Below are 8,510 nucleotides of genomic sequence, written 5' to 3' on the forward strand. Positions count from 1 at the left end.
TACCCTATTGATAAAGATATTTAAATAATGTTTTTTATAACTTTCTCAATATTTTTATGTATTTTTCATTAGTTTTACGTTTGAATATTGTTTAAGAATGACTATATAAATATTTACATGACTAGAAATGTATAAAAATTGGCATATTTATTAACTTTGAACCCCCATAACTTTTTATGCGGGTGAGACCGCCACGAACTTTTTATGGTACAGTGGTGGGGGAGACCTCCTCTTCCGATGGCACCTAGCCCCATCCCCAAAGGGCACACCCTTTGGGGGTAGGAGGGGTCATGATCTAGACATTTACCATAACTTCTACTTAAAGCTGCCACTTGCCACAAATGCCTCACCCTTGTTTGTTAATTAATATATATAGATACATATAAAAAATACGCCAACATCTGGGACATTGCCAGCCTAAATGCTTGCTATTTAGAATGTTTATAAACATCTTACATGTGTGCGAAAGAGCATAAACAAGTAATTGAAATATAAAATGTATGATAGCCTCCTGAAGATATTGTGCCTGTATTTGTGTGCATGTATCCAGTGGCAGAGGCTGGATGAAGAACCGACTCATTACTATGCAAATATCTCTATAATTAATATCATCTGATGAAGTGATAAGTTGATGAAGCGATTGGCGCATATCGTTAAAATTTATCTTTATTATTTACTAAAGACGCAAGATTGTCTCCCATCAGTGATCTTGTAGACCAAATTGAAAAAAAAAAACATTTCTTAATTGGACAGGAATGCTATTTAACCATCTCATAAATAACTCTCGTCACCGCTTACCGATTAGGATTAATATCTATACAATATACAGGGTGCTTCTTAAATAAGTAGCAAGCTTGCAGGAAATGATAGAGCATTATAAAACAAGAAAATAATGTAAATGTTTGGTGGTCTGAATGTCTACCGTTTTCGAGAAAACGTATAGGCAAAGATCAGTCCGACCCTGGCAGTATCATGCAGAGAAACGCGACATTCAATTACCTGCTATTTAGCAGCATCCGTTCTGAATTTGTTTTGTATTTTTTCTACTCATGCATTGTTTGTTATTTGTTAGATTAGATTAAGGTTGTGTACTACTGAAGTAGCAAACCGTTGATATTTATTTTATTGGTAATTCACGCCCAGGGCCGGCTTCGGATTGCAACTTCGTCTGGTTTCCTAACAAATTTGTCCCTTAACCACACTGCTTTTCCCTATTGCATCTAGTTAACAATTATGTAAATTTTTATACAATTCACTTATTTAGCTATTAATTACTTAAATTTTCATTAGTTAGTTATTTGCAATATTGGAACTTTTGCAGATTTCCGTAACGTATTTTCGTATTATTCTATCACATGCTTCTTCTTCTTTTGTTTTTTTAAACCACAACAATAATAATAAAAAATGAAGAAACTCCAATTGTTTATTATCAATGTTATGCACTGGTAGTCGCTAGGAATTCGTAGCCAACTGGAAGAGAAAATGTCAACTTGAAATATCGACTATAGGCGCGATCCTTATACAATAACAAACAAGAACCAAGGACTTCTTTATGCTTCTTGATAGTCAGGGTGTGGGTCGAGTTATTAAACGTTGGAGGAACGTAATTACTATGTATTATTAGACTATAAATAACTTCAATTAACTCAGGGATGGTAAAAGAGTGAGTGGTTTACGAGTCATACAAAAAAAATAATAATTTGCTGGAGTGATTCTTCGATCACACCACTTAAAACTTCAAAAATGCGGAGTTAAACAATTAGTTTTCAATAATATGACGGGCAAAGCAGTCGATCAATAAATATAAGAATTATAGAACATAAATATAATATTATAAGGTATCTCTCTCTCTCTCTTTCTCTTAATATTGTGTTAAATATAATCACTACTTAAAATTAGACGTAGATAACGTCAAAATTTAGCATCACCGACCAAAAGAATTGTATATGGATCACCCTGAGACGACATCGATTGAAGGAAGGAGCAGTAGAAATATTTATACAAATGATAACGGGTGCGAAACGAGGACGGTGGGCGCGGCGGGAAAGAAAAGGTTAAAAGCGTTTGAAATATGAGTTACAGGCGAATGATGAGGATACCGTGGAGAGAGATGGTTGGGAATGAGGAGGTATTAGAAAGAATAGGAAAATAGGGATCACAAACACAAGTAGTTAAGGATGTGGGACGTTCTAGATTTAGGGAAATGCGAAAGATTAGCTCAGGAAAGGAAGGAGTGGAGGTGCGATGATGAAGTAGTATGAAGTGAATTATTTATTTGAAAGGCAGGCAATGAGTCCAGTAGGCGGTCTATGGGTTATTAATCGGTTACCGCATACCATCATTATTATTCTCATTACGAATATCTACCTACGGCTACGAGGTTGCACAAAATCCATCTTCATTCATCTATTTGCATTCGTGCCTCTAAATCAAATCTGCGTGATATGGCAGTCGCCTATGGTGACTAGTAATAATCACTGGCGTAATTCTTCATACCAACAACAACAATAACAACAACAACAAAGAACCCTAGCGCTTCGTCTATAAACAAGCCTTACACAAATGCGATTATCTTAATTCGATTAATAAATACCCAATCAATCATTAAAATTGTTGAAAAGTCATCATCATAAGGTCGTCAGTCCTAAGACTGCTTGGACACGCACCTCCACTCTTTCTAAGTCTACCTCTACCCATCCTAACTCCCGTTTCTGTCTCTCACTAGACCTTCATGCCTGAGAAGGGCTAACCTATCTTGACTGTTTGTTGTTGACTTCCATAGAGTCCCCTGTTCTCCTATTCTTTCTAACACCTCTTCATTTCTAACCTTCTCTACCCACGGTATCCTCATCATTCGCCTGTCACCTCACATTTCTAACGTTTCTAACCTTTTCTATTCTGCCGCGCCCAGTGCCCATGTTTCGCACCCGTACAGACTCGACCCTGCGCTATCCTCTGCTTTATATCTCTACTATTCCTTCCGTCCTAACTTATCTGACATCCCAGATACATAAAATCGGCCACTTCTTCTAATTTTTCGGCTCCATTATGTTAAATGCGATCGTTACGTACCAAATCCTCCGCAACAACTTCTTCAACGTTTATTGTCGTTGTTCTTCCGCCAAATTATTATTCACCAATTCACCGACGCCTTAAGGTTATTAGCAAATGTTTCGTCGACAATTTACTTTTCATCTTACGCGCATACATATGTACGTATTAGGTGCCCACGTAAGGATATTATTAGTTACCACCACCGAAGCACGAATCCGAATCAAGGAACTGTCATAATAAAAGACACTCATACATTTGTTAAGCAATTTTTTTTATTTTAACTAACGCAGTTCTGACTCACGACAATTTATTCCGCGCCATAAACAGAAAAAGACATTGCAAATAAACGGTAAATAAAAATGGTCATGAATATTATTCAAAACTGCAGTACAAAGTCATTTGAATTCTAGCCATGAAAAATAATTTTGTTGTTCTAATCTTAATCGCTTTATAAATGTACTATTTATGGATAAAAACTGCAAATTATACAGATGTAAGATAATTAACGAAAATATAAACAGAATACGGTTTAATTAAGTAGCAGAGATAGCAAAAACAAGTGGAATTAGGGCAATCCTGAAGGGATGAATTAAACTAATCGGAAAGATCGAACACGGCCCGGGAAATTGCGGTGTAGCTTTATAGGTAAGGGTATGGAAACAGGTGGAATTGAGACGGTCCTAATGCGATCAATTAAATTTCGCATTTGATTATCGCAATTGAGTCCTGTAATTAAGGACTGACTGTTATTTTATTACTACAGAATTAAGTTGCCAAGGTCTACGTAACACGTCCGGTTTCAAATAAGATGATAATGATGATTTCGGCGCCTTCTTGTTATCCAGGTGCGTTTTGTTTTCGTCACAATGTGTTTTATTGGATCATTAGAGGACGATTTTCACAACACGACCAATTTTTCATCATCCTTGTGCCACATGCAGCTATAAAGTACGTCTTAAAAATGTTACATAATAACGCAATTGTATCTACTATTATTTTGTAGAAAGTCAAAGAGTGGAAGCTAATTTTAAATAGAAGATCTACAAACTACTAATTATACCGTAACAAAGAAATATTTTTTTTCTCTTAACGAAGTCCTTATTAAAAAATATTTATCTCATTAAAAGTTTTTAACGCGTATGTAGATTATTTTTATAACAGTATCTAACGATTCAAACATTTGCAATAAGCGATATTAGTAAATATTTACCTACTTATCGGACGTGTATTATTTGAATTTGCAAATGATATTAATCAAGTGTGCAAAAAAGTTCGTTTTTTTCATAGAGCGAATGCATTTGGTAAGCAGTAGGATACGACAACATTGTCAAAGACTAGCAAATCAATCATTAATAAAAAGGACCGCGTATGCAATTTTTCGTTACGTAATTGAAACTTAATTACAAAACAGGATCTTCAGTTAAATTGAAATAAGGAGTTACACATCAACAGAAAATAAAAGCATTAAAACTTTTTTACTGTATACATTAGATTCGTTGCAAAATTCTAAGAAATATTTTCCTTTACAGTTTTTCAATCGGATGGTTAATAATGGAGTAATTGACGTTTACAGTTGAGTCGCGATGTTCGCTGCAAACAGAAGTACGCTGACAGCAATTTGTTTCTTTATGCAGCGGAGACACTGTGCTCTGATTGGTTAATTTTTAAATCGTCAATTACTCAATAAATATACGTCCGATCGAAAAACTGAAAAGGAAAACATGTCTTAGAATTAAATGGAGAATCTAGTGACAAAAAGTCATAAAAGTAAAAAAGACAACGAAATCTTACTCAACCCCATTAGCCAATAATGATATTTGCGAGTACTAATTGCGTAAACAAACTAGTGTTGATGTTAATTTCTAGTAATTAACGGTAATAAAGTCAGTCCAGCCACCTTCAGGTAATTATAGTGGATATTGCAACAAAACTCTAGGTAACATAAATATCTGCCATGTAGGTGCACTCACAGGGGTCATATATTTTCAGTTCTCATGTCTGCACAATTATTATCCCATTATTAACAAAGGATGGACCGCTGTTATTATTTCAGTACTTTTTAAAACACTTAATACCTAATTTTAATTCCAATTAGTAGTAATTGTGAGAGAAACTGGGTGAAGGACTTTTTACCTTTAAAGGTTCTAAAATTACCAGGTCTAAATGTGTGTAAAACATAACTATACGTAAAATTTATATATTTTTCTTATGTACAATTCACTTTTGTTGCTAAAAAAATGCAAAATAAAATAAAAGTTTTAAGTAATACGGAAATGTAATAACTTTAAATTATTTCCCGTTTGAGAGACGTTTTAAAATTTATTGTCCGTTATATTTTATTTGACATTAGTAAACCTACCGGTTTTGAGCATAAAACTAAATATGTAATTAGGTGCTTAATTAGTAAAACCGCGGCTGTAATTTAATAATTTCAATTTTACACGGCGACAGCACAGCCGCTTCGTGTATGGTCACCTTCACCTGGCTTGAGTGATGATTATAATAAAACGTATCGTAAATCAAGTTACCTTAGAGCGTCGTCGACAAGTTCACAATTTAGTAAAAAAATTTTTCTGAAGTAACCAGTCAAATAAATTAGCACCTGAGTAATGTAAATACATGATAGATTTTATATCTTTATTTTCGCCGTCGCCAATGCATAGATAAATAAGTATGTTGTTATGTTGTTAAAAATAATGTATATATTCTTGATATTAGGTACTACATATACCACACACAAAATGTCATCGTGAATAATCGGACAATATAAATAATTATCCTTTAAAAGTTGCTAGTTACTAGGAGACGTTTAACGATAACATTGATTCTAAATTTGCAGTAAGTTTTGATCATAAAATGTTAAAATGTTTCCTGTTCTGCTGAATACTATAAATAACTATTATACGAGTGACTCGTTTGTTTCAATTGTTAGCTGTTTCTTGGCAACGCAACCGCATTGTTATACGAGTGACTCGTTTGTTTCAATTGTTAGCTTTTTCTTGGCAACCCCATTGTTATACGAGTGACTCGTTTGTTTCAATTGTTAGCTGTTTCTTGGCAACCCCATTGTTATACGAGTGTCACTTTTTTTTTTGAATTGTTAGCTGTTTCTTGGCAACCGCATTGTTATACGAGTGACTCGTTTGTTTCAATTGTTGGCTGTTTCTAGGCAACAGCATTGTTGCCCGCGTGACTCGTTTGTTCTATTTGTTTGCAAGTCTCTTAGCAACCGAATTGCTGCTCGCGTGACTCGTTTATTTTGACATCAGGAAACCCTGTCAGTAACATGGTACATCACGAGCTGTACATTTATACTAACAATCGCCTTAATGCGATAAACAATTTGAATCTCTGTAGATACAGCAATCGTTGTTGAGCAATATCGTTCTCACTTATCTCAGTCATCTGCGATTCCAGCATATAAATCATCACCGACACATCCCACGCCTCCTCTGCTCTCGTCCGATGGACTGAAAGCTGAAAGCTCACTCTTGATCCAGAATGCGACTTAAAACGGCGCAAGGTACGAAGCCGTGCAACGACTACTTCGATTATAATAGCAAAGTAATGTTGCATAACGCAGATAACTAGGCGTGGTAACCTTAACCTATGCATTTGGTCACGATATTCCGCTGGTATTGTTGAAGAAGACGAAGTACCTAGGTACCATGGAGAGAAAGAGCAAACAACAATCAATTGAACGATATTGTCGACGACATGAATTAACAAACAATCCCAAAAAATACATATAAAAATGAACGAAAATATCCTGCTTATAGTTTAATACAAAGCTCAGTAGTTCTGGGTTGTTGCTCAGGTGTAAAATTATTCTAAATTGATAGAACTTTTTTTAACAGTTAGATGTAAATTATGCCATTTAGGTTTGTTCACTCCTGGAATAGTTTACGCCAATTATTGTGAACGAATACTTGATATGATGGTAGGTACCAATGGTACCAATACTCAGTTGCTGTATAAACGGGTGGCATTTAGGCAGAGTAGTCTATTTCGTGACTGTTTTTATCGATAATTGGGAACCCACTATAAACACAGTATTAACTTTAGAAAATCTTGATTGTTTAGTTAATATTATGAAGATGTAATAAGAACAATAAATATTCACTTTGAATGTCACTAAACTTCTACCAGACATAAAAATTAGATACAAAAAAAAAGTTGATTCTGATTTGCACCCCCCTCAATTAGTTGTTACTTAACAATCGCAATGTTCTTCTCATGTATTGTTTGTTTCATTTGTCTACTAGTTTCTTGGTAATCGCATTGTTGTCCGCAGGACTCGTTTGTTTCATTTGTCTAGTAAATTCATGGCAACCGCATCGTTATACGCATGACTCGTTTGTTTCATTTGTCTAGCAATTTTTTAACAAATACATCGTTGTTATAATGACTCGTTTATTTCATTTGTCTAGCAATTTCTTAACGAACACATCGTTGTCATAATGACTCGTTTATTTCATTTGTCTAGCAATTTCTTAACAAACACATCGTTGTCATAATGACTCGTTTGTCTCATTTGTCTAGCAATTTCCACACAATCACATCGTTGTCATAATGACTCGTTTGTTTCCTTAGTCTAGCAGTTTCTTGGCAATGGCATTGTTGCCCTTATGACTCGTTTGTTTCATTTGTCTAGCGATTTCTTAACGAACACATCGTTGTCATAATGACTCGTTTGTTTCATTTGCCTGGCAATTTCTTAACGAACACATCGTTGTCATAATGACTCGTTTGTCTCATTTGTCTAGCAATTTCCACACAATCACATCGTTGTCATAACGACTCGTTTGTTTCCTTAGTCTAGCAGTTTCTTGGCAATGGCATTGTTGCCCTTATGACTCGTTTGTTTCATTTGTCTAGCGATTTCTTAACGAACACATCGTTGTCATAATGACTCGTTTGTTTCATTTGCCTGGCAATTTCTTAACGAACACATCGTTGTCATAATGACTCGTTTGTCTCATTTGTCTAGCAATTTCCACACAATCACATCGTTGTCATAATGACTCGTTTGTTTCCTTAGTCTAGCAGTTTCTTGGCAATGGCATTGTTGCCCTTATGACTCGTTTGTTTCATTTGTCTAGCGATTTCTTAACGAACACATCGTTGTCATAATGACTCGTTTGTTTCATTTGCCTGGCAATTTCTTAACGAACACATCGTTGTCATAATGACTCGTTTGTCTCATTTGTCTAGCAATTTCCACACAATCACATCGTTGTCATAACGACTCGTTTGTTTCCTTAGTCTAGCAGTTTCTTGGCAATGGCATTGTTGCCCTTATGACTCGTTTGTTCATTTGTCCAGCAGTTTTTTAGCAACGGCATCGTTATCCGCGTGACTCGTTCGTTTAGGTACACTGTTATTCTTTCTCTCATCAATTATGTCGTTTAAAACAATTGTTTTTGTTAACGAATCACGGAAATGTCTACTGGAAG

Source organism: Agrilus planipennis, unplaced genomic scaffold, assembly GCF_000699045.2.
Source record: "Agrilus planipennis isolate EAB-ADULT unplaced genomic scaffold, Apla_2.0 scaffold533, whole genome shotgun sequence".
Taxonomy (NCBI): Eukaryota; Metazoa; Arthropoda; class Insecta; order Coleoptera; family Buprestidae; genus Agrilus; species Agrilus planipennis.